Source organism: Lissotriton helveticus, chromosome 7 (genome assembly GCF_964261635.1).
Source record: "Lissotriton helveticus chromosome 7, aLisHel1.1, whole genome shotgun sequence".
NCBI lineage: Eukaryota > Metazoa > Chordata > Amphibia > Caudata > Salamandridae > Lissotriton > Lissotriton helveticus.
The window spans coordinates 1,842,344,111-1,842,370,213 of record NC_136068.1 but is presented as its reverse complement, the minus strand read 5'-3'; positions in this window follow the sequence as shown (position 1 = coordinate 1,842,370,213).

The window sequence follows — 26,103 nt, the reverse complement described above, 5'->3', positions numbered from 1 at the left end:
CCTCCCGAAAAATAGCAGGGATGTTGCAGACTTAAAGGCCCACAGGTAAAATGTTGACCTTCAAATAATCTGTGAGCATACGATCGTATAATTCAGTTTTCACCTGTTTCTTTTTGGCTTTTTTTAGTTTCTCTAGAATTACCTGTCTAGGGCTGGGTAATACTGTGGAAGTACTTGAGGAAAAAAGAGAGGGTCCACTGATGACTCTGGCTTTGTACTCCTCGGTGTATATTGGGGCCTCACTATCTGACATTGTCTGTATGGGTAATTGAAGTAAGTGATATGGAAGGATTAGTCACCCCTTTGAGTTTGTCAGGTCTTAAAAAGTAACCTGAGCCTCGCAAACATATAACAAATTGAAAGAAAACAGAAAAAATAGTTCATACAGAGAACCCAAAAATGGGTTATGATATAGCTCTGGCGTTGAGCCACCGCACAATATATATTTTCTGGGCAGAACATTTGACTCTCAGGTAAGTGTTCACTACCCGTCTTCATGTAATTACACTGCTTTGTGCATATTGCTTCCTCAATATTAATTTCACATTCTCAATAATTTTCAGGCACATCCCCCTGAGTATCACTATTTCATTCATGCACCTTGGTGTAAATTGAAATACTTGTTTTTTCTCAATATTAAAGCACCTTCTCCTGAGCATCGCTCGTTGCACTCCTGTTTAAGCACTCCTGCACCACTTCACCATTTGGTAGCTGCAATGCAATTTTTACAAAAACTAACATTAGGAACATGTGATAAATGGTAGAGTAGGTCATGAAAAACTGTTTGTGCAGGGAAAAGGGCATAGCCAGACACTACATCATAACCCAGAAAAGTTTACTCGTTTGCATCATGATACAATTTGCACTCCTCTCAGTATTAATTGTAGCGTCAACACTACAGTCAACACTAAGGATCTTGCCCTTAGTGTTGAGTGCAGTGTTGACACTACAGTCAACACTGAGGGGAGCGCAAATTTTGAACTACATGTACCATGAAGTAAAGGAGTGAACTTTTCTGGGATATAATGTAGTAATGAACACATCCTTTTCCCTGCAAAAACTGATTTTCCTGACCTTTATTTTATTTTTATTTTTTATTTGCAAAGTTTTATATAGCGCTGGCTAAACCCGGAGGTATCAGAGCGCTTTACATGAGGATCAGCGAGTTACAGGATACATAGTTGTATCAGTTGAATCAGCGAATTACAGGTTACATAGTTACATCAGTTTGAAGCAAAGAATCACAGAGGGAGGAGGAGGGGGAGGGAAGGAGACACGAACGGGGAGAGGAGGAACACAATGTCAGATGACCGGCTGGGTAGGTGACGGCCAAGGAGCCAGACTCTTCTATAACTGTATAGGACAGCTCCACCGGGCATCGGCCAAGGTTGCTCAGGCTCTGCGGTAGGTAAAAACAGTTTTGGTATCCGCCCAGGGGGCGACGTCATCATTCCATCGAAGGAGGAGAGAAGGAGACACAAATGGGGAGAAGAGGAGAAACAATGTCAGATGACCGGCTGGGTAGGTGACGGCCAAGGGCCAGACTCCTCTATAGCTGCATAGGACAGCTCCTCTGGGCCTCGGTCAAGGTTGCTCAGGCTCCGTGGTAGGTACAAACAGTTTGTCATTATCATCAGTTGAATCAGCAAGTTACGGTTTACATAGTTACATCAGTTTGAACCAAAGAATCACAGAGGGAGGAGGAGGGGGAGGAAAGGAGGCACAAACGGGGAGATGAGGAAAACAATGTCAGATGACCGGCTGGGTCGGTGACGACCAAGGGGCCAGACTCCTCTATAGCTGTATAGGATAGCTCCACCGGGCATCGGCCAAGGTTTCTCGGGCTCTGCGGTAGGTAAAAACAGTTTTGGGATCTGCCCAGGGGGCATCATCATAGATCCAATGAAAGCATCCAGTGTTTCTGACTGATAGGTTGGAGTCTGAGATGGGCCGTGGGAGTTGAGCCCGATCCACGTAGAGGCCTGTGTTGCTGCACCTAATACTTAGGCGCCATCATAGAAACAGCTTACAATAACACCAAAATTTGCCCAGTTGTAGCTTGCATACAAAATTGAACATACTTTGTTGCTTTCCAGCATATAGCATGGTACTGTCACAATACAAATGTGCACTCGCCAGACCTGCAGCACTCGGTGTCACCGGGGGTAGAAATACTTTCTTGTCTTCACGAGACTGCCATCTTGCGGTCAGGCACCATTCAAAGTAAATTCGTCAGGCAGCTAGAGTCAAACTCTCCAAGAGGTGCTTTTTATGAGCCACTCGCTCTGCGCCAACAACGGATGCACAGATACACAATTACTTCTTCTCAACATCACTGTAATCGGAAAGGCCGGTCCTTGCATTGCATTTAAGCTGCCATTTTAAGAACAGGCTTCGTCATGATAAGAGCTATGCCAAGTGTGAAAACGTGGTCATACCGGTATAAATACCTTACAGAAAAATGCCGGAAGAATATGCATGCCCGTGGCTCTGGGACACTCCGCAGTTTCTCCCTGAGATTCTCCCGGTGAGCGTAAGGCTGTAGCAGGACTTTACAACCTTTACATTACAGTTATTGGCACTGTGGCAACCTAGACTCGGACACTAAATGAAGCCTCCGCTACCATTTATCACATGTTCCTAATGTTCCCTTTTGTAAAAATTGCATTCTGGCCTGTTGATTACACTTCATCCGGCCTGAGCCGGAGAGTACAGCCTGAGCCGGAGAGTCCGGCCGGGGTGCAGAGAGTACAACCCGGGTGCGGAGATTCCAGCCCTTGTGCGGAGATTCCAGCCCAACTGTGGACATAAAGATATGACTCGTAAATGATCTCTGTGAATACCAAAAGTCGTAACGTTAGACTTTTGTCTCAGATTGCCTTTGTGAAACGGGCCCTATGTATTTAATACTTTCCCCATTCCATTTGGAACCCTTTTTCTTCATCAGTACTTACTCTGCTCCTTACTATTAGTTCCCCAGGTCATTAACAGTCCCACAGGGTCAAAACGCAGTCGACATTGTTACAGACAAACCATTGCTTGAAATACCACTACATTATTTTACCTAGTTTTACTGTACTTTCTAGAAATATATATGTGACACGGCTGTTTGACAAAAACAATGTACATATATCACATGTACTCTGTCATGATTTTACTTCTGGTTATGATTTTTCACTTGATGTACTGCGAACTTGTCAACACATTTCTGCAAGTTTGCTGATTCAATTTTCCTGTTTAAAATAAATTCAATTCGGATTCATTGATAGCATCTTCTACACTGCTGGTCCTCATTTTATTTCTTTACAGATTAAATCTTGACAGCTATTTTACTGTTTAATTGTATTCCCTGCATATGGGCTCCATGTGAATGCTTGTTTAAACTTCAGGTTTGCTTTTTGGGGCAATTCTCTTGACTGCAAAAAAGAATATTTTTTCAAATGACATTTGGGAGTCAATATTTCAGACAATATTCTTATAATAATATTCTGGTACCACCACAAATTTAAGGGGTTCAGCAGAATTAAAAACATTATTTTACTGGTGTACTGGTAACTTGGCTAAACAATGTTAAAAACTAAGTTCAAGGTGCATAACTAAAATTGGAGGAATGCAATCTGAAATGTATGTTAATTTGATGTGATCCTCCACTTTTGACATACAAAGAATTATTGTTGAAAAGAAGCTTCCAGGCAAGTGCATGGGGGCCAAGGTCTGGGCCAGTATTCTCAACTCAAAGATGGGCTATTCCTAAGCAATGAGGCTACTAACCAAGACCTGGTGCATGCTTGCATATAGGATTTTACCTCATTTTAGTGCCTAAACATTTGTTCTTCTAGTAAGAAGTGAAGAAGTTGATCATTTCTCATACAGAGTGACATGTATTTAGTCCTGACAAGGCTCGAGTACTAATCAAAACAATTAGTACAATAATATTTCTCTTTATATTGTCACTGCCCATTTCAAGGCCACTGGTTAACAAATCTGCAAAGTTGTTGGCTTGTAGTCGATATCTCTACCCTGTTGCAGGCCTCTCAACCTTGACTGATAGAATTCACTTCAGGGAGAAAACAAGCACAACATGTTGTGTTTAAGGACAGTTTTATGAGAAAGAAAGGAGCATCACCAACTCCTTGCTACTGCCTACCTGTAGACAACTCCACCAACCAATTTGGTGACAATGTAATTTTAACTGGAACATTTCAAGTGTGAGAGTGGCAGACAATTCAGGAGAGTGGCTTGTGGAAATCAAAAGAATAAGAATGGGGGAACATGGCAAGACTTACCAAGTTATAGAATGCTTCAGATAGCAAACATCCAGAGACTGCAGCCTGTGTGTGAGAGTACAACATCCATCACCTCAGATCAGTAGCAGCAACAGGTGAGTCATGTTTTTCTTGTGTTTTTCTTACCATCTGTGGATGTGCAAAGGGGGTGTTTTACCAAATCTGCCACTGACTGTATAGAAAGTGCTAGTAGCCACCTTGAACAACAGAGCATTGACAACAACCACATGTAGTGGCCTTTCAGGAGAAGGAGAACATAGCAGGGGAGCAACCAGGGCCAGACTGACCTTTCATTCTATCAGGCATTTCCCCTGATGGGCCGGAGCCATTGGAGGGCTTTGGAAGCCCAGGGCTGCTGCTTGTGCCTCTGTCAATTTCCCTAGCTCCTGGTAATTAATTGCTGCAGACACAGAGGACTTGAAGAGACAGAGAGAAAGATGGGGGAGAGAGATTGTAAGAAAATAGTTTAAGAAGGGTGAGAAGTAACCTCAAATAATAATCGCAATCCTTGTCAGGTTGAACCACAAAACTCACCAAGTAAACCTGACTTTGCCTTCTGATAGCTTGGCACAATGAACTCAGGCTTAACTTAGTGGTAATGTGTAAAGTATTATGCAGTACTGAAATGGTAATGAGGCAAAATACATTACAATAAAAATCCTGAAATAAATTAGAGAAATTGAGTATCGTTTAATAAACAAAAAGATACCTAAAAGACAAAAATCCAATAAGGGGAATCAGAGTTATAATCTGTTAAAGTTTGAGTAAAAATAGTGGGTTAATGGATGTGGTTGAACAGTACATAGACGCAATTTGATGTTGAATTGTGGAGAAGTGCAGGGCAGATACACTAACCGGGTTCTTCTAAGTTAAATGTTTACCTTCTGACTTTAGTCCTTTAGGTCCCAATCCACCACAGGAGTGCACTTGTATAGCCTCCAGGACCTTAGGGGATGCACGTGCAGACTCACAGGGTGGCAGGTAGAGGCCACAGTAAGGTTTAGCCCTGGTCAGATGGGCTTTTGCAGGAAAAGGCCTCTTGCAGTTTGGTGTGTCCCCCTGTAGCTTTAATGGGAGGTCATCTTTATGGCCCTTGGAGTCCATTTCTTTGTCCTCGGAAGAAAGAGAGACTTGGTCTAGCCTTCACGAGTCTTCTCAGGTTACAAACTGCATGGCAAATTCTTTTTTTGTTCTTCTCAGGTCCAGAGATTGTTCTGACCTCAAATTCTGGGGTTACCACTTATATGTGCCACCCTGTGGGTGTGGAACAAGCCTATGTCTACTCCCCAAACTAGTGCTGGTCAATTCTTCCATCTTGAATGTGTTTAGTTTCAGCCTGGCTAGTAAAACAAAAGGCAGGGGCAGGATGAGGGTCCTACTCTTTAAATAACTTGCCCTCTGCCTTAGTGCCTACCTTAGGGTTGACTTACAAGTATTAAAATTGTAGGTTTATTCTTGGCAAAGCTTTTTTATTGCCAAGTCAAAATGGCAGTTTAAAACTGCAATGGCAGTCAAGGGAGCTAGTTTAGAGGAAGGCACAATGTGTGCTGCTGCCCGCGAGTAACATGTAATTTACAGACCATTGGTGTAGGTAGTACCATTTACTAGTTATTTATAATTAAATTAAATGTGTCAATCATGTACATGCCAATTATACCACATTCAAAGGAATGTGCACACACAATTGACTGTTGTTTAGCATGGCAAAGTGCACAGAGTCCCATGGCCAACAAAAAACGGGTTCAGTGGCAGGAGGCAAACATCCGGGCTAATGCTGCAGAAATAGCGAGAATGAAAGACAGAAATAGATGGAGAGAGAGAGAGAGAGAGAGAGAGAGAGAGAGAGAGAGAGAGAGAGAGAGAGTGCCAGAATTAAGGAGAGAGTGGGGGCTGGTTTCAGAATGTTTGCCAGGGCTGCTTTTGGTTCTCCAGTCCAGCTCTGGCAACACAGGTGTGTGTGAGATTCACCCAGAAAGAGTCAGGTTGGAGGCCTTGGACTGCTCAGTGTTGGTTGTCACAGGGACGCCTTAAAAAGGGTAGAGGCTTAAACAATGTGGGATGAAAACTGCAATCCATGCGGGCAGGTTTAGAGACGTGCTCTGTGTTAATGAACCGAGTCCCGCATGTACTAATCTTCCATGTCGTTTTCGATGTAAGAAAACACATAAAGATGGAGCCAGGTTTAAAATTAACACATTTTAATTCATTTAGCTCAACTTTCTATAGTTTTTATGAGGGTCCATTGACATGAAATTTGTGGTCGAATATGAAGGTTTTATTTGAATGAAGGGAACGTTTGAATGGTCACAGCTGTTAAACAGGCTTTTTGTTACTAGAATTTACTGCAAAATGCTGGTGGGATTCTCCCACAGTGTCAATTCTGAACTATGCTTTTTAGGCGATGTTAAGACAGTGCTCTATTCTAACTGTGCCGTTCGGTCAAGCTACAACAGTTAAGTGAGGGTCAACATTAAATTATTTCAATATGAAGAAATGGCAGAGCGGAATACAACGCTGAGACATACATTCCATTCTGAAAGTCTTTTGACCTCTGGGTGTTAAAACAGGAACATATTTCAGGTACTGCAAAACCTGCTGAATGGAAATGGACTGTGGCCATTCGCTGGTGTGTCTGTGAAGGGACATTGTGGTGAGAATCAAGCTGAAATATTTTTGTATTTGATTAATTAGTGAAACAAGGCAACACCAAAGGGGAGGATGGACGGAGTGTTGAACAATGCAAACACTCACCCCCAGTCACATGATCATCATTCTTTAGCTCACTCAGCCATCCCAGTTCAGACACGGCCATATGCAAATCAGTCTTGACCCTGTGATTCATGGGAAAAGTCCAGCCCGAACTGCCAAGCCATGTCTTATCTGGACCGGAAACAAGCATCCTGGGACCGGTATTTAGTGAAACATACACCAAGGGTCTGAGGAGAGTAGGTCCAGCGCGCATCAAAACCGCAGACAGATGGCAAAATGATAATTCTGAATATATCATAGCTTCATTTCATGCCATTTCTCTCAGTGCATAAGGAATTCAGGGCACCTGGGTAATCCCTGTTACACACATTGACTGTCTTCCCTGGTACCTCAAGAGCCATGATGCAAATGCAAACTCGCTGATTTGCCAAGTACCTAATTTTCAGTCTTTGACATGAAAGGAGCAGTGAGGCTAAAGAATACATTTTTAGTCTTGAATGTTGGTTGTTGGGTGGATCACTCTGATGTAGGTGGCACTGCCAACATACACATTAATGCAGGGCTTTATGTGGGCCGGGTCTGTCTGGGTTCGAGCACTGGCAGTTATTTTCAGGGGGCCTCGAAGCAGGGTCTCTATCGGGCTCTATTTTCGAGCCTGGCACAGGTAGTCCGTTTTCTTTTTGTTTTCTTCCACCAAACATATTTTGCTGGAATTGCCTGGCTGGATCCTGAGGCCGCTGACCTTTGTGCACACTGTAGATCCTTTCATGCAGATTTTTATCATATGATGCGGGACTGTGGGAAAGTGAGGGAGTTAGTCTCAGCTTCTGAAAATCATGTGCTGCATCCCAATCCATTGTTTTTTGCTCACTATGACACCTCAATTTTGACCTAGCCATATGAAAATTGGTCTTGACCCTGCTCCAATGGGAACACTCCTGCATAAACTGCTAGGCAATGTCCTCGGTGAACCAGAATACAAGCAACCCAGGACCGGTTTTGACCTGATTAGGGCTCATCAGCCCTAATCAGGTCACAGGCACAGTAAACATGGGACCCATATCTGGTACTATGTTATGTTATGTTATGTTAGACAAATTTATATTGCACATGGCTACCCCAGCAGCGGGGTGTCTCAGCGCTAGCAGACCTCGTGACCAGATAAAGGAAGCTAGATGGTAGAAAAGAGCCAGGTTTTGATCAGTTTCCTGAAGGCCCAATGATTCTATGTGCTCCGGGCCATAAGTGGAATGGAGCTCCAAAGGGCAGCAGCCCTCGCACAGAAAACACACCCCCCTGCTCTGCGTCGCATAGCAGGAATGCAGACCAAATGCTGGTCGGCAGAGCGCCAGGCATGGGATGGAACATAGGGTGTGCAGAGCCCCTTCAGGATTTGGGGCCCTGCCCATATAGAATTTTATGGGTAGTGCAGAGGGTCTTAAACTGGACTCTCTGTTCAATGGGCAGTCAATGGAGAAGACGAAAAAGATTGGAAGTGCGGCAGTCTTTTGGCAGGGCAAAGAGAAGGCATGCCGCCGCATTCTGTGCCCGTTAGAGTCTTTTAGTAACAGTTTTATTTGTGCCCAGAAAGAGTCAATTACAATAGTCTAGGCGGGAATGCACCACTGATTGCACAATTAATTGATGCGTCGATGCATCGTAGAACCCCAAGATGGGTTTTAAGCTGCGTAGAAGGCCAAAAAGGTCCCTGCCACTTTTTTTGCATGAGACTCAAAGGAGAGGGTATTATCCATAAGGACCCCTAAGTTCTTAACTGCATCTTTCGATTGGGGGGGGATCCGAGAGCCTTGGGGCACCAGTGGTAGTCCCAATTGTGGGTGTCACAGCACACCACCACCAGCTCGTTCTTAGAAGAATTAAGTTGTAGGTGATTGTCTGCCAACCAGGCAGATATGGCCAGGATGTCTTCGAGGAATTTCAATTATTCCTGATCCGGGTTGTTGGAAAAGGTGAACAACAACGGTTCCATGTTTAAATATCGATTACAAAAATATAGTTTACAAAAATATAGATGTAAAAATATCGATTACAAAAATATCGACTCCCTATACTTAAACAGGTAAGTACAATAATATCGACTCAAAAATATAGATGTAAAAAATATAGATGTAAAAAATATCGACTTTAAAAAATATTATAACTTAAATTAAATATTTAAATATTATTAATATTATTAAAAAATTAAATTACATTTATATTTTAACTATTTATAACAAATAAACTTAATTCAATCATTATAAACTTAATAAATGTGTACATATACATATATTTTCTTAAATACATTTTATTATTATCTTTATTTAATTTATAAACTTTAATAATTATATAAAAATAAAATAAAAACATATAAAACATTTTAAATAAAATAAAATTTTCAATATTTAATTAACACATAAAAGTATTTAAAAAATATAATACATACATTTAATAACAAAAATAAAACATTAGTAGTTAAAACATTTGATAGCAAAGGGGTAAAAATTACTATTCCCACTCCAAAGGGTGCAACAGTAGGGAAAGCGCTGGATAGCGTAGGGGTAAAAATTACTATCCCACTCCAGAGGGTGAAACAGTAGGAAAAGCGTTGGATAGCGTAGGGGTAAAAATTACTATCCCACTCCAAAGGGTGCAACAGTAGGGAAAGCGTTGGATAGCGTAAGGGTAAAAATTACTATTCCAACTCCAGTGAGTGCAACAGTAGGGAAAGCGTTGGATAGCGTAGGGGTAAAAATTACTATTCCCACTCCAAAGGGTGCAACAGTAGGGAAAGCGCTGGATAGCGTAGGGGTAAAAATTAATATTCCCACTCCAGAGGGTGCAACAGTAGGGAAAGGGTTGCATAGCGTAGGGGTAAAAATTACTATTTCCACTCCAAAGGATGCAACAGTAGGGAAAGCACTGGATAGCGTAGGGGTAAAAATTACTATTCCCACACCAGAGGGTGCAACAGTAGGGAAAGCATTGGATAGCGTAGGGGTAAAAATTACTATTCCCACTCCAGAGTGTGCAACAGTAGGGAAAGCGTTGGATAGCGTAGGGGTAAAAATTACTATTCCAACTCCAGTGAGTGCAACAGTAGGGAAAGCGTTGGATAGCGTAGGGGTAAAAATTACTATTCCCACTCCAAAGGGTGCAACAGTAGGGAAAGCGCTGGATAGCGTAGGGATAAAAATTACTATTCCCACTCCAGAGGGTGCAACAGTAGGGAAAGCGTTGGATAGCGTAGGGGTAAAAATTACTATTCCCACTCCAAAGGGTGCAACAGTAGGGAAAGCGTTGGATAGCGTAGGGGTACAAATTAATATTCCCACTCCAGAGGGTGAAACAGTAGGGAAAGCGTTGGATAGCGTAGGGGTAAAAATTACTATCCCACTCCAAAGGGTGCAACAGTAGGGAAAGCGTTGGATAGCGTAGGGGTAAAAATTACTATTCCAACTGCAGTGAGTGCAACAGTAGGGAAAGCGTTGGATAGCGTAGGGGTAAAAATTACTATTCCCACTCCAAAGGGTGCAACAGTAGGGAAAGCGCTGGATAGCGTAGGGGTAAAAATGAATATTCCCACTCCAGAGGGTGCAACAGTAGGGAAAGAGTTGCATAGCGTACGGGTAAAAATGACTATTTCCACTCCAAAGGGTGCCACAGTAGGGAAAGCGCTGGATAGCGTAGGGGTAAAAATTACTATTCCCACACCAGAGGGTGCAACAGTAGGGAAAGCGTTGGATAGCGTAGGGGTAAAAATGACTATTCCCACTCCAGAGTGTGCAACAGTAGGGAAAGCGTTGGATAGCGTAGGGGTAAAAATGACTATTCCCACTCCAAAGGGTGCAACAGTAGGGAAAGCGTTGGATAGCGTAGGGGTAAAAATTACTATTCCAACTCCAGTGAGTACAACAGTAGGGAAAGCGTTGGATAGCGTACGGGTAAAAATTACTATTTCCACTCCAAAGGGTGCCACAGTAGGGAAAGCGCTGGATAGCGTAGGGGTAAAAATTACTATTCCCACACCAGAGGGTGCAACAGTAGGGAAAGCGTTGGATAGCGTAGGGGTAAAAATGACTATTCCCACTCCAGAGTGTGCAACAGTAGGGAAAGCGTTGGATAGCGTAGGGGTAAAAATTACTATTCCAACTCCAGTGAGTGCAACAGTAGGGAAAGCGCTGGATAGTGTAGAGGTAAAAATTACTATTCCCACTCCAGAGGGTGCAACAGTAGGGAAAGCGTTGGATAGCGTAGGGGTAAAAATTACTATTCCCACTCCAGAGGGTGCAACAGTAGGGAAAGCGTTGGATAGCGTAGGGGTAATAATTACTATTCCCACTCCAAAGGGTGCAACAGTAGGGAAAGCGTTGGATAGCGTAGGGGTAAAAATTACTATTCCAACTCCAGTGAGTACAACAGTAGGGAAAGCGTTGGATAGCGTAGGGGTAAAAATTACTATTCTCACTCCAAAGGGTGCAACAGTAGGGAAAGCGCTGGAAAGCGTAGGGGTAAAAATTACAATTCCAACTCCAGAGGGTGCAACAGTAGGGAAAGGGTTGGATAGCGTAGGGGTAAAAATTACTATTCCCACTCCAAAGGGTGCAACAGTAGGGAAAGCGCTGGATAGCTTTGGGGTAAAAATTACTATCCTCACACCAGAGGGTGCAACAGTAGGGAAAGCGTTGGATAACGTAGGGGTAACAATTACTATTCTCACTCCAGAGTGTGCAACAGTAGGGAAAGCTTTGGATAGTATAGGGGTAAAAATGACTATTCCAACTCCAGTGAGTGTAACAGTAGGGAAAGCGTTGGATAGCGTAGGGGTACAAATTAATATTCCCACTCCAGAGGGTGCAACAGTAGGGAAAGAGTTGCATAGCGTACGGGTAAAAATTACTATTTCCACTCCAAAGGGTGCCACAGTAGGGAAAGCGCTGGATAGCGTAGGGGTAAAAATTACTATTCCCACACCAGAGGGTGCAACAGTAGGGAAAGCGTTGGATAGCGTAGGGGTAAAAATGACTATTCCCACTCCAGAGTGTGCAACAGTAGGGAAAGCGTTGGATAGCGTAGGGGTAAAAATGACTATTCCCACTCCAGAGTGTGCAACAGTAGGGAAAGCGTTGGATAGCGTAGGGGTAAAAATTACTATTCCAACTCCAGTGAGTGCAACAGTAGGGAAAGCGTTGGATAGCGTAGGGGTAAAAATTACTATTCCCACTCCAAAGGGTGCAACAGTAGGGAAAGTGCTGGATAGTGTAGGGGTAAAAATTACTATTCCCACTCCAGAGGGTGCAACAGTAGGGAAAGCGTTGGATAGCGTAGGGGTAAAAATTACTATTCCAACTCCAGTGAGTACAACAGTAGGGAAAGCGTTGGATAGCGTAGGGGTAAAAATTACTATTCTCACTCCAAAGGGTGCAACAGTAGGGAAAGCGCTGGAAAGCGTAGGGGTAAAAATTACTATTCCCACTCCAGAGGGTGCAACAGTAGGGAAAGGGTTGGATAGCGTAGGGGTAAAAATTACTATTCCCACTCCAAAGGGTGCAACAGTAGGGAAAGCGCTGGATAGCTTTGGGGTAAAAATTACTATCCTCACACCAGAGGGTGCAACAGTAGGGAAAGCGTTGGATAACGTAGGGGTAAAAATTACTATTCTCACTCCAGAGTGTGCAACAGTAGGGAAAGCTTTGGATAGTATAGGGGTAAAAATGACTATTCCAACTCCAGTGAGTGTAACAGTAGGGAAAGCGTTGGATAGCGTAGGGGTAAAAATTACTATTCCCACTCCAAAGGGTGCAACAGTAGGGAAAGCGCTGGATAGCGTAGGGGTAAAAATTACTATTCCCACTCCAGAGGGTGCAACAGTAGGGAAAGCGTTGGATAGCATAGGAGTAAAAATTACTATTCCCACTCCAGAGGGTGCAACAGTAGGGAAAGCATTGGATAGCGTAGGGGTAAAAATTACTATTCCCACTCCAAAGGGTGCAACAGTAGGGAAAGCGTTGGATAGTGTAGGGGTAAAAATTACTATTCCCACTCCAGTGAGTGCAACAGTAGGGAAAGCCTTGGACAGTGTAGGGGTAAAAATTACTATTCCCACTCCAGAGAGTGCAACAGTAGGGAAAGCGTTGGATATCGTAGGGGTGAAAAATAATATTCCCACTCCATAGGGTACAACAGTAGGGAAAGCGCTGGAACCCAAAACAATGAAAAAACAAACTATCACATTTTTCAATAAATTAAATTTCCAACATAAACATAATTAATATATACATTTAAATATATTATTATTAACAAAGAAAATTTTAAAAAATATATATTTACACATTATTTAACACTATAATATCCACCACACACCTTAAATTAATTACACAATTACATTTAATATTTACTAATTAATTAATAAAAATTAAATTATTTTTTTAATTAATTAATTAATTATTTAATTGACAGATTTCACACCATATACACTTAATTAATGGTAATTATTTTATAAATTATTTAATAATTAATTATTAACAATTTAATTACTTCACACCATTTACACATATAAACTCCACGTCACACACCTAAAATTAATTAAACAATTAACATAATTATTTAATTAACATAATTAATTAATAATTGAAATTAATTAACAAATAATTAATAAATTAACAGATTAATTAATCAATTAATTTTATATATTTAAATTACTTCCCACCCTATTCCCCTATAAACCCACAACCCGCTACGGAACTAATAACACAAAATTCAACATAATATACATTAATAACTATTAAAATTCTACAACATATATTATAATGACAAACAATTCTCATTAAAAACACTAAAATACATAACATTATTAAAAAATCGATATTTTTGTAAACTATATTTTTGTAAACGATATTTATTACAACTATATTATTGTTATCGATATTACTTCCCTGTCTGTCGATATTCTGGTCAAACTATATTTTTGTTATCGATATTTCTTCAAATCGATATTTCTGCGGGGATATTTATGTCAGACGATATTTCTCCGTCGATATTCCTGCTCTGCAGCAACAACAACTGAACTGAGTATCATCAGCATAGGAAAAAATACTGATGTTCCAAGCTTTTGCTGAAAGGGCCAGTGGGCGAATATACACGTTAAATAACGTGGGGCTCAGAGCTGAACCTTGGGGAACCCCACAGCAGAGAGGGTATGTGCTAGACTGATATGGGGGGCATAGACCTGAAAGGAGCGATTAGATAGAAACGATGTAAACCAGGCCAAGGCTTTTCTTCCGACCCCGATCTCTTCTAGCCGCTGGAGCAAGATCTTATGGGAGACCGTTTTGAAGGCCGCACTGAGATCAAGTAAAATCAGCGCTGATGTATTGTCCTCGTCCAGGGTGGCCCACTGCTGCTCTGTGACCGCCAGTAGGGCAGATTCTGTACTATGTCTCGGCCGGAAGCTGTTTTGGGAACTATCCAAAATCTCTTTTACTTGGAGATAATTGGTCAGGGTGGCGTTTATGTGGGACTCCATAATCTTGGCCAAATAGGGGAGGAGAGAAATAGGCCAGAAATTCTCCGGTACAGATGCATCGAATGTGGGCTTTTTTATCAGTGGAACGACCTTGGCGGGCCTCCACGAATTAAGGCTCTCTGCCGTCAGAAGTGATCTGTTGATCAGTTCCCTGCTCGCTGCCATAAGACATTCATGGAATTTCCTGAAAATATACGGTTTCACAGGGTCGTCAGGGGATCCTGATTTGACCTTGGATGCCAAGACTTCCATGTCTTAATGCGACATGGGTGGCAGGTCATACGAACAGTGGGGGAGACTTGTTGGCATGGAGGTCAGTAAGAGTTCAGGGACACCCTGTCCCCTGTCAAGTGCACTATAAATGCTGTCAACCTTGCTAAGATGTATTTCACCAATGATTCACATTGTGAATTAGTGACAATCATATTGTTAATACCCATTGGGAGTTTTGTCATCTCTTTTAACAGGGAAAAAATAGTTTTAGAGGGATTGGGACTCAACAAGATCAAATTTGCATAGTACACGGCCTTGGTCTTTTGGACTAGTTCATAATAGGATTTAGTGGCGTTCCTGTAAGTGATTTGTGCCTTGGTGTCATATGTACGCCTCCAGGCTCGTTCCCAAATTTAAAAAATGTTCTTCTCCAGGATCAAGGCCTCAATGTACCATGCATAGAATTGTTTGCGTTTAGCACCCATCAGTTTCTTTGGAATACAATGGTCGAGTGTGATATTAATCCAATCCCTAAAAGCTTTACCAGCTGCCTCCAAGCTGGTAGGCCAGTCAGGGCATGATCAGTTTAGAATGGATACTACACATCGCACTTGGGGCTTCAACTGCAAAAAAACAAGGTGATGGATAAAATGCTTGAATTAATCTCAGCCACAGATAATTGCTTGGGCTGCATACAAATCCAGTTTTTCAACCACCTTGCCACCTTATTTTGAACCCAGCCACATGCAAATCAACATTGACCCTGCTCCAGTGGGAGCAGTCCAGGCCAAACTACCAGGCCAGGTCCTCTATGAACCTGAACACAAGCAACTCCTGATCAGTTTCATCCTAATTAGGGATCATCAGTCAGTTATAGCTTGATTCCAGTAGAAAAGTACACAATTATTATTATTTATTGTACTTGTAGAGCGCGCTATCACCTCGAGAGGCATCTTGGCGCTGGCAGTCACAAAAGCAGAGAGAAAAAGGCAGTTGGAGGCGGCTGAAAAAATTAAGGCAAGCGTGGAAAAAGCCAAGTTTTTAGCTGCCTTCTAAAAACAGGCAGATAATCAATCTGCCTGAGTTCCATGGGCAGAGAATTCCACAGCTTAGCCGCAGCCACACTAAATGATCTGCCTCCAGCTCTAGATCTTTTAAACCTGGGGACAGCCACCACCCTGGCCAGGGAGGAGCGCAGATTACGGGCCGGTACATACCATGAAAACATCCGTTGAAGGCAAGCCGGACCCAGCCCATGGAGGGCTTTGAAGGTCAGACACAAGGACTTAAAGGTCACCCTCTCCCTCACTGGGAGCCAATGTAGCTGCGCCAAAGCCATAGCAGAAGAAGATCTCGGAGGCCAGCCTAAGGCCAGCTTGGCAGCTGCAGACTGAAGTCTCTGAAGCCTATCCAGAAGATAGCTCGGGGACTCCAGCAGAAGGGCGTTGCAGTAATCTAACCTGCTTAACACAGTGCAACGTACCACCTCTATCCGTGCCATAGGTGGTAACAAGGGCAGGATTTTTCTCAGAGGTCGGATGATTGCCATACAGCTGGCTACCACCTTAGAGACCTGCGCCTCCAAGGAAAGATCACTATTGAACATGACACCCAGGTTCCGAACTACCCTCACCGACTGGACCAATGAGGTGAAGTCCTTTGGCCAGAAGTTGTCAGGTAAGGAAGAGCTTATCCAAGGCCGAGGGCAATAGAGCACCTCGGTCTTCCCGGAGTTAAATTGCAACGAATTGGCTTCCAGCCATTCTGCCGTGGCTCGCATGCAGCTGTGAAAATCCTCCAAGGAGGTAAGATCATTCCCCTCCAAGGACAGAATCAGCTGTGTGTCATCAGCATAGTTGACAGTTTCGATCTTAAAATGTTTGATGACCGCTATTAAGGGCTTCATATAGATGTTGAAAAGAACTGGGCTAACTGCCGAGCCCTGAGGAACGCCATGCGAGATACTGGAGAAAGCCGATTGAAAGGGCGGAAGGGATACAGCCTGCTCCCTGCCTTGAAGAAAGGACTCAAACCATCGTAGGGCATTCCCCACAACTCCAACATTTCTCAGCCTGTCCAGTAGAATATCATGGTTCACCGTGTCGAAGGCGGCAGACAGCGGCAGACAGCGGCCACAATGGTCCTGTGGGTCAAATGTGAATCAAAGGTCTGCCAATCCACTGGTACCTGATCCACTGTGGTTGTGGTAGTATGTCACTAAATGCAAATAAAGGTTAAAAAATACAATGCCAACATGATGTATTATTTGTCACGACATAAAGAATTGAAAAATCAGTGCAGGTTGTGCAAGGTGGGTAAATTGCCCAATGCAAAATACATGCTTACTTATATACATGTATACTTCTGGATAACACAAGGCATCCACAATGAATTCCTACATTTACACACATATATCAACACCTTGAGCTGTGAAAGCAGGATAAGCTGGTGGATATGTTAATAGTAAGCAACTATCACTTAGCCATGAATGGAAATCTTAGATTCAATCACCATAGTTGTCGTCACTCCAGAAAAGGCTCCGTTCAAATGATATGGGACGTATGGCACAGACACAATCAAAGTTCAGTACACACAGGACACAAGAAATCGGTATGCCCAGCCCTGGATCCTGTGCTCATCATTCCACTGGAACCACCTGGCTGATGAGCCATAGCCGGTCCTGGGTTGCTTGAATTCTAGTTCAGGGATCACCTGGCCTGGCAGTTCTGGGGGAGGGGCTGTTCCCATTGGAGCAGGGTGGAAACTGATTTGCATATGGCTAGTTTTACCCTGAGTTGGCACGGTGGGCAAAAACAAAGGTGTGAGCTCCAGCATGAGCGATTGCCAGTGGCTGAGAATAATGTCAGCATTCCATCTATCACCTCTTTGTTTTTGCCCTTGGTACCAGGTAGTATCACCCTGGAGACGACAGGAACTATTTTGAACTTGGCTTCTATTAGTCAAACAGTCACAGTCAAACTAACACAGGCATCTCATGTGGTAGTGGGTTTGGTGCAATTCGACTAGGTCAGGCTCCAAGTAATAATGTCTGCTTTTAGTGATTTGAGATTTAGTATTGTGTCTCTCTTTCTAGACCCCCCACAGAAACTATCACTACATCTGAAGGGTCATTGGGCTGCCTCACAAATGTAAAATGCAAAACATATAATCTGCAGTCAAATCGTGGATATTCTGTTGTATAGAAAGAGTTACATAATAGGACGTTTTTAGGCCAAGCCTGGAGAAACTTTCTAAGAAGGATACTGAAAAAGCTTCACTGCATGAGGAAATTCAGACAGGTACATCTTGTGTGTGTAAGGACAGATAGTGTATGAGGCCTCATACACATAGTAGTGTAAAGATAATTATTCAACTTCAGTATGTAAAAAAGGTATACACAGCCTTTGTGAAGTAGACTCCGGGATCCAGCTGGACCCCCCTTTATCCTGGAGGGAGCAAGATGGCGGCCGCGTAGTTGTGGCCGTAGCAGTGGAGCAGTGAGGTCGTGAGTGAGCCCAGGGGGAAATGTAACCTTCGCGGCCACAAAATTCCCCCGATATTGCAATTAAAGGATCCGCTTTTCCGTTTAAACAAACCGGCATGCTGACAGCACTTACCTGTTGAGGGTCTGCCAGGCAACTATTGCGGGCGCTGTTGTCGACACTCTTGGTCCTCTCTCCCGGCCACGGACGCTCTGCGAGAGGTGGTGTGCGGAGTCAAGTGTGAAGCCAGCGGAGCTTGCGGAGTAGAGCGGAGCACCGAGAGGAGAGTGGAGAGGCGGGCGGACGCCGAGGAGCCCCGATCAAAGCCCGCAGCAGCAGGAGCAGGAGGAGAGAGTCTCAGGAAGCAATAATGGCTCCTAAACTAAATACTACATCAAAAACGGCATACTTGAAAAAAAAAGCCGCCTGAGAGGGAATAGAGGCAGAGGAAAGTGAGGAGGCACGGCGAGAGGAGGACTCGTCAAGCGGCAGCCTCAATTGCGGACATGTTTGCCAAAGCGGGTAAGGAGAAGGAGGGGAAAGCAGCTAAGGAGGCGAAAGAAGCGGGTGAAATATCTAGTGAGAATCAAACTATTGGGTGTAATGAACCACCACCTAACCCTGTCCCGTTTTTAGTCAAGGACACGACGGAGGTTGGTGAGAATCAACAGGCTGTAATAGGGGAGGTATCCCTAGGAGAATCAACCCCAAGCCTGGAAAAAGGAACCGAGACTTCCTCGCCGAGCCCTGTAACTAAAGCACCGGTTGGTGATGACCAGACTTTCTCGCAGGTCCCTAATAAAGAGAATATGGCAGGATTGTCAGAGCCGGGGGTCACAGAAAATACAGAGAATACGGATATCCAGAGTGACTCCCAGAGTGTTGAATTAGATCACGCTACAGGTGGAGGCAGTAAGGAAAGGGAGAAAGTTCCAAGCAAAGCCTTTTACTCAGAATCAGACGGGGTTGGTTGGTCTGAGGAGGAGGAGGAGGAGGAACATAGCTCTTACCCAGGGTCAGAGAGCGACCCCGAACTAGATCAACCAGCAACCGCGATTAAATCTCAGGCGGCTATGAAGGTTCAAGCTCATCCGCAACAAGAACTGAGTTGGGATCATTCCTCGGCCATGCCTCTGCAGGGAAGTCCCCGCGAGGAACTCACCCATATGTCACTTTTGGAGACAATCCATCAGGAGATTCAAGCCCATAGGGAGGAAACAAGGCAGGACAATCGGAAATCTCAGGCCGCTATGAGAAAAATGCACGGGGTGGTTAGGAAGTTATCCAAAGCCTGTTCTAACATCGGGGACAGAGTCTCTAACTTGGAAGAGAGAGTGGTGTTAACCGAGGCCGAGGCGGCTGCAGCCACTAGTAAGGTCAATGCCCAATGTGCTCAGGTGATAGATCTACAATGGAAGCTCGAGGAGATGGAAAACAGGCTTCGCCGTAACAACTTAAGGGTCCTGGGAATTCCGGAGGGGATTGAGGGCTCCGATATAAGGGCGTATATAATCAAGCTCTTCGAGAAAGCTTTCCCCGAGCTTTCCAGTTGGAATTGGTCTATGGAGCTACAGCGGGTACACCGTACTCCCTTCAAAATACGAAGGAATGCTAAGGAAGGGGACAAACCTAGAGCAGTTCTAATATTTCTTGGTAACTTCATTTTAAGGCAGGCAATCGCGGAAAAGGCCAGGCCTGATTCCACGAGAAGCAGTGAGGGGGTCTCTTTCTTTGTTCGCCCTGATTACTGCCACTCGACTGTAGAGCGAAGGTGGCACCTGAGGGAAATGATCAAGCCTTTCCAGGACAAAAAGATTCAAGTCTATTTGATAAACCCCGCCCAGCTAAAAGTAATTAACGAAGGGAGGACACTATATTTCTCTTCAGAAATTAAAGCAAAGGAGTACTTAGACTCTGTGGGTTAACAGATTGAAATGCACAACTGAGGCTGGGATTAGTATCTCCTATGAAACAAGAAAGCTGGCTGACTCAGGATGAGAACTGGGGGGGGGGGGAGTTTGGTTTGGTTGTGTTTGGTTGTGAAGGATTTACTATGATCACTGGTCTGTAGGGCTATTGGATTTTTCTGGGTTTTGGTTTTTAGTTTTAGGCCTCACTGCACACACTGCAAGACCATCATGTGCACAGACTAGGTCTGAGCGCTTCACGGAGTGGGTTTTTGGTAGGGGGTTCAGGGGGTCTTTCGGGGATGGGGCTTGGGCCGGAGGGGTGGCTGGGGTGTGAGGGAGGTGCGGGTTGGGTGGGTTGGGTAGGGGAGAAAATCTGAAAAATGAAGAAAAATGGTGCGTTTTGGAATATGTTGGTTTTTTCTTTTATACAATTCAAAAATTCATTGAAGAATAGCTCGATTAAGGCTCAGGCCAACGCAGTCGGTCATTTAGTTTGTCAGGATGGTGAACATTAGAATTTCCTCACTTAATATTGGGGGGCTGAATGATTGGAGGAAACGGCAAAGACTGGTCCATTTTGTAAAATATAACAGAATTGATGTCCTTGCTCTCCAAGAGACCCATCTCCCATGGGCTAAGAGGAACTTAATGTTTCTTAGTGGCTTTGAGCTGCTCACCTGTTCTACGCAATCCTCAACGATCAGGGGGGTGGCAATCTTAGCAAGAACATCACTGGGAGGGATGAAACGGACGAAGTCAGATAGTCTCGGTAGATGGGTAATCGTTGAGTTGGAAATGGGCTTTACACTATGCGCAGTCTACGGCTCAAATAGAGATGATCCTGAGATCTATGATTTTTTAGAAACAGAATTAGCAGGTTGGGCGACCCCCACAATATTGTGTGGCGATTTAAATATCTCAGCAGATTGGGATAACAGTGTACCATATGTAGGTAGGAAACCAAGAGTCTTTAGGGCAGTAAAGGCTCTTATTAGCTCTAACGGATTGAGGGATGTTTGGGCGGTCAAAAAGCCACATGATTCAGATGTCACATACTTTTCAAATCCCTATAAAAGGTATACAAAACTGGACTATTTTTTTATCTCTTCTCCAGAAATAAATAAGGTAGGGATAATAAAACTTCCCAGACTAATTTCAGACCACAATCCATTGATTTTAATCTATGAATTGGATAAATTGGTTAGGAAAAAGGACCAGCTGGACCTTTGAGAGGAAGTTATTGGGGGATAAGAGATTTGTGGAGCACCTCACTAAATGGGCGGATGAATTTTTCGCAGCTAACAGATACAGCACCTCAAGGAACGGGGTATGGGAAGCATTCAAGGCAGCCTTAAGGGGTGAATCCATAAGTTGCTCGGCTAGACTGAGAAGAGAGGATAGGAAGGAGGTGGAGAGACTAATGGGGAAATTAACTGAGGCAGAAGAACAGCATATTAAGCATATAGCCCAGGGGGTAGTTGGAACCGAGAGTCAAATGAAGCTGCTGAGCGTTAAAGCAGAGCTCCAGAGGGTGGTAACACAGAAGGTCTCTGCGGAATACCAAACATCCAGAGCCAGACGATATGAAACCGGCGAACAGGCAGGTAGAGTCCTAGCGTTAAGGATTAGACAGGAAAAAGCATAAAATACAATAGTTAGAATAGAAGAAAATGGCAAAGAATTCACCGAGACTAAAGAAATACTACAGGTTTTTAAGAATTTTTACCAAAAGCTTTATGAGGAGGAAGATAGGGATGGAGTACAGGAGGAGGAGGGTTGGGATAATGGCCCACGATTAGATGATTCAGCAAGAATAGAACTGGATAGGGATATTACTAGTGGCGAGGTCATTGCTGCATTACAGGAGTTGGCCTCGGGTAAGGCTGCGGGCCCCGACGGGATCCCCCTGGAGGTTTATAAATGTCTCGAAAGTGAAATTAGCCCACTATTTGTGGATTTATTTAATGGTATAATGTACTCAGGAGAGATCCCAGATTCCTGGAGAGAGACCAATATTGTAATTTTCCTTAAGAAAGGGAAACCTAGGGAGAACCCGGGGTCCTATCGCCCTATCTCGTTGATAAATGCGGATACAAAATTGTACTCCAAGATCTGGGCTAAGAGGTTGGGCAGGATCATAGGCGGTCTCGTCTCCCCGTGGCAGCATGGTTTCGTCCCTGGGCACGGCACGACGGACCACACAAGGAGAGCAATTGCTCTGTTGGATGCTCAGGCTGCTACGGGGGGGAGATGGCCTTGATCCTGCTCAACACAGAGAAGGCTTTTGACAGGGTGGTATGGAAGTTTCTCTGGTCTATTTTGGTTCGGTAGAGGTGTGGGGATAAAATCATCGGCGCTCTCAAAGCCATGTACAGAGAACCCGAGGCTAGAGTGGTTGTTATGGGTGAAAGCTCAGATAAGATTGCCATTCAGAGAGGTACACGTCAGGGGTGTCCCTGTTCCCTGATTCTCTTCTCTCTTTATATCGATCCACTTATCCCAAAAAATATTAGGGTGCCCCAGGATTAGCCCTGTTGTACTAAACGGCCCTGTAAATAAAATCCTGGCATGTGCTGATGATCTGGTTGTCATCACTACTGATCCTCAGCAGGCGATGCCAGCTCTCGCTCAACTGGCCAAGGCTTTTGGCAACCGATCAGGTTATTTACTTAACGAAGCCAAAACTCAGGTAATCTGTACAAAAAATATTGTTAAATCCGACCCTAGATATGTTGATGCTGCAGTGTATCTAGGGGTCGGAATAAACGCCTCAATCGAAAAAATATTGGATGAAAACTACCTCCCACTTATAAAATCAATAGAAACAGAGTTGAAAAGAATGGATGTGCTTCACCTTTCACTGATTGGGAGGGTAAATGTGGTGAAGATGACTATGTTTCCTAGTGTTATACCTGTTTCGGGCCATACCCTTATTCATTGAAGAGGGATTAATGAAAAAATTGGAAACTGTATTTATAAGATTTATCTGGCAGTACGGCAAGGTTAGGCGTTCTACTAATCATATGTCACTCTCTATGGAAAGGGGGGGGGTTGGCCTTACCAAACCTAAGATTATATCATTGGTCATGTCTGCTTACACAAATGGTAATTCTGTTCCAGTCTGTGATGGATTCTGTAGATACAGCAACTCAGAGCCCTCCCTCTATTTTTGAGCTCTTGTTGGGGAGGAAGGCATTAGGTTTACTATTATGCAAAGTTGTTCGCAGGTACTATAAGAGGGCTCGGCTCAAGAGTCTGGAAGGGGCTTGGAGCGTATGGAAGTCTGCCTTGAAGTTTTTTAATGTTCCTAAGGTTAATGTGTATTTACCTCTCTGCAACTCTAGCCTTTTCTCTCATTTATGTGCTGAAGGTAACCTCCAGGTTTGAAAAGGGCTGGGTATCAAGACTATAGGTGATATCATGGAAGGTGAGGAAATAGCAAGATTTGATGCCATACAATATAAGTTTTCTATTCCATCTTCCCATTGGCTTTTGTATGCCCAAATCGAATGTACTCTGAAAGCACTGAGGCCTAAGTTGGTACATCTGGCTGACTTTTTCTTTGTTGGACTCAGTAGCTAAAGGATGCAAGAAAATTAATATAGTTTATAATCTTCTCTTGACGGGAATCCAAGATGATATGGAGAAGACTGAATCCGCTTTGGCAATCAAATTGACCAATCCGGATGTAGATTTGGATCTTGCCCTAAATCTGAATAAAAAAATCTTCTGGTCTTCAAATTTGAGAGCCCACCACTATAAAACATTATTAAATCCTATATTATATGCCAGCAAAGCTATTTCTTTGGGGGGTTAGGGAGGATGACTGTTGTCCCAGATGTAATGAGGGACAAGCAGATCTATTACACATGTTCTCCTATTGTAGTGCGTTAACTCCAATTAGGGGTGAGATAGAAAATTTTTGGGAGGGGCTGCTAGGTCATAAGATCGATCTATCCCCAACTCTGGATACTGGGTTCAGATGAGAAGCTATGGTCGGGGAAAGATGAGGAAGCCTTGGTTTTTATATCAGTAGCGGTACTCCGGATTTTAATCTCTTCAGGCTAGAAAGATACCTTCGCTCCTTCATTCCAAATGTGGCTTACCAGATTACTGGGCATACATAATATAGAGTCTGGCCTTTATGAACAGAAGGGTAAAAAAATGCGGGAAATGGGAAACCGCATTTGGGCTCCACTTACAGAATGGAGGGAGCAAAGATTGTAATCATTGGTAAAGCTTTCCCTGTATAAATCTGATCTATTTTTAGAATTGTTTTTTATTGCTAACATCGTTTTTTATTCTGTGACTATTATTCTAACTGTCCTGAACTTGCAACTGTATATCTCATTTCAAATGTTGGACCTTGTTTGGCTTAGAGTTTTTATGAATAATGAATCGTATTTGTCGCTTTTTATTCTCTGTAACGCACCAGAAATTCTTAATAAAAATATTTTAATTAAAAAAAAAGGATCCCCCTTTTTCCAGCACTGTAAGATGTGTGCTGGTGCATGCTCACTAGTTAAGGGACAACATAGGTGAGCATGAACAGTTTCTGCTTGTGTTTTCGCCCACTAAAAACCAGTAGCTGTCCTCAGCCCTGCATGTCTGTCCTCACCTACACTGTACTAATGTCCTTATACACATTGGGAATACCATCCTTGCATGTGAACAAGGTTTACCTTCCCTTGGACCACAAACCTCCTCTGCCTGTCTTTACACACTAACAATGTCTCCATTCCCGCTAAGAGTGTTAACTCTTCCAACTAAGCAGGCGTGCTATCCGTCTGTTAATGCCCCTCCGCCTCTGGTCTATGAAGTATGAAGCACAATACAAATGCAAATACAGTACAATACATTCAGCAGGCCTGTAAATATTCATATTACTCTTGCGTTGGTGCAGTGAAAAATATTATACTTACAATTGTATTACATTCACATTTAAGTAGGCTGCATCTACTAATCACTGCTAACTTAATGTAACTTTTGAAGTGTGGAAAATATTATAAGTTGATCAAAAGAGCAGCTCATTCTTTTTTTTAGGAATGTTAAAACAGATAGGACTAATTGGAGATTAGTTGTGATTTACACAGTGCCTGGGAATAAGAAAGATCGTCCTCTATCGTGCAGACCGGACCGCTGATAAATTCGAGGTTGTGCAGCAATCATAAAGCATATAGGAACGGTGGCTGGGGATGACCACGCACAAACTGCAGTAATCCTGATTATTCACAGTTCATTTGTGTGTAAGTGTCTGTAAATGTCTGGTGCTCTATAAGAAGGTAGAGCCACCAAGTCTTCCTCTGCTGAAAGGATTCCAAATGTCAAGATGGGGTTCTCCGAACACTCAAGAAATCAGAGTTGAGGTTGTGGTTTCAACATATGTTCTTTATTACACATCCATGAATCAATTTTGCCCTCACCAACACGTTTCACCTATTGCTGGCAATTTTGCAGCAGACTTCATCAGGGCTACAAATAGAAATACAATCACCTCTTTGGGAGGAGCACCTAAGGTTTTAGGATCCTGTCGCCCTGGTCAGAGACCCATAACACACCTCGTGCTTAAGAAATTAATGTGATCTATTGCAATCACGTCTATAACAGTGGAGGCTTCAAGCCATAATTAAAGTCAGCGTGAGTCGATTCATCTGCAAATTCCCATCAATGTGGTATTAGTTGTGGGTTATCAATCCGTTAGTATTATGCATCCGGTCAAGCTATTTATCAAGTCACCCTACCACATGCACATACAGCTGTCACCAATCGCCAGTGTGACCCCAGGGTATTTGTAATCCTCAAAATTGTCTCAAGACTCACCTAGTCTTCTAGTAATGTGTATCTGTAATGAATGAGAGCACCTCAGAAACTACCACTACGTAGGCTGGTGTCTAATTAAATACAATATATAAAAATGCTAATCTCTTACCTTATATGGCCCCAATATCGTGCGTGGAGTCTGGGGTACTTTGAAGTTATTA